Raw genomic sequence first — 1,840 nt, 5'->3', positions numbered from 1 at the left:
ACAGCCTCCAAAGAAACAGACTTGTGGCAGAGGTCATCCATATGAAAAAAAGTATTGACCAGGGCAGGCACTGTGGTGTAGCTGGTAAAACTGCCACATGCAACACTGGCATCTCATATGGGCACTGGTTCAAATCCTGGCTGTTCCTCTTCCTATCCAGCTCTCTGCTTATGTATCTGGGAAAGCAGCAGAGTGGCCCAAGTTCTCAGGCTCCCGAACCCATATGGAAGACATGGAAGAAACTCCTGGCTCCTGGCTTTGGCCTGGCCATGCCCTAGCCATTGCTGCCATCTGGGGAGTGAAAAATCAGCAGATATGAGGTCTCTCTCACTCTCTCTCTCTCTACCTTTCAAATAAATAAATATTTTACAAATAGATTATAGAACAAGTCCTCCAAAAAGGCTTCTAGCTTTGTATAAATAATGTAAAACACCATACAATTTGATGCCAAATAACCATGACAGGTAATCCCTTGTAATTTTGTTAATGTAACACTCGTTTCATTTTGGGATGCCCATCCCAAAAGATTCCAAAATTGGCATTTGTGTATTTGTTTTTTATTTTTTGGTTCTCAGAAGGAATCACCTCCTATAAAAATAACATTTGAAACAACAATTCTTTTCCAGGTGGCAGTGGCGGTGGCGGTAGCGGCGGCAGCTGCGAGGGGGTTCCAGGAAGATGGTGCTCATTAAGGAATTCCGGGTGGGCTTGCCATGTTCAGTCCAGGAGTATCAGGTTGGACAGCTTTACTCTGTTGCAGAAGCTAGTAAGAATGAGACTGGTGGTGGAGAAGGAATTGAAGTCTTAAAGAATGAACTGTATGAGGAAGATGGAGAAAAGAGACAACATACACATAAAATTTACCATCTGAAGAGCAAAGTTCCTGCTTTCGTGAGGATGATTGCTCCCGAGGGTTCCTTGGTGTTTCACGAAAAAGCCTGGAACAGCTACCCCTGCTGTAGAACAATTGCAACAATGAATATATGAAAGATGATTTCGTCATTAAAATTGAAACATGACACAAACCAGACTTGGGAACATTAGAAAACGTACATGGTTTAGATCCAAACACGTGGAAAACAGTCGAAATTGTCCACATAGATATTGCAGATCGAAATCAAGTTGAACCAGCAGACTACAAAGCTGATGAAGATCCAGCATTAGTCCAGTCAGTCAAGACCAAGAGAGGCCCTTTGGGACCCAACTGGAAGAAGGAGCTGGCAAACAAGCCTGACTGTCCTCAGATGTGAGCCTATAAGCTGGTGACCATCAAGTTCAAGTGGTGGGGGATGCAAAGCAAAGCAGAGAACTTCATTCAGAAACAAGAAAAAAGGATATTTACAAACTTTCATCGCCAGCTTTTTTGTTGGATTGACAAGTGGATTGATCTGACAATGGAAGACATTAGGAGAACCGAAGATGAAACTCAAAAAGAACTAGAAACAATGGGTAAGAAGGGTTCCGTCTGAGGCACGTCAGCTGCTGATGTCTAGATGAGTCCCCTTTAGGGTCAGAGACAAAATCAAACTGTTTATGCAATCAAGGTCAAGTGAGGGGAACAAGTGCAGCCAGTGAGGAGTGAAGAGGAATCTGACCAGAGTCTTGCAGTGTCGGCGTCTGCCAGACGTGGGCTGGTGATGTTCGCACACGCACAGGTTGCCTGGCCTGTGTCCCCATGGAGTGGCAGCTGGGAGTCAGACAAGGACCCTGTTGTCCTCCTCCAGGAAGGCTGCCGCACTTCACATCCTCCGTGCACTCAGGATGAAGCCCCAGGCGTGCTCTCTGGGCACTGATGTAAGATGGGTTCCGTCAGCGCATAGTCATCGTCTGCAGAGGTTTG

At 45.5% G+C, this 1,840-nt stretch overlaps 1 pseudogene; it reads left to right on the top strand.

Annotated features, from left to right (window-relative positions):
- Nucleotides 1-634: 634 nt before the first annotated feature.
- Nucleotides 635-1,632, top strand: LOC100354571 (phosphatidylinositol transfer protein beta isoform pseudogene; annotated as a pseudogene).
- The last annotated feature ends 208 nt before the right edge of the window (nucleotides 1,633-1,840 follow it).

Source organism: Oryctolagus cuniculus, chromosome 9 (genome assembly GCF_964237555.1).
Source record: "Oryctolagus cuniculus chromosome 9, mOryCun1.1, whole genome shotgun sequence".
Taxonomy (NCBI): Eukaryota; Metazoa; Chordata; class Mammalia; order Lagomorpha; family Leporidae; genus Oryctolagus; species Oryctolagus cuniculus.
This window is presented reverse-complemented; position numbering and strand designations above follow the sequence as displayed.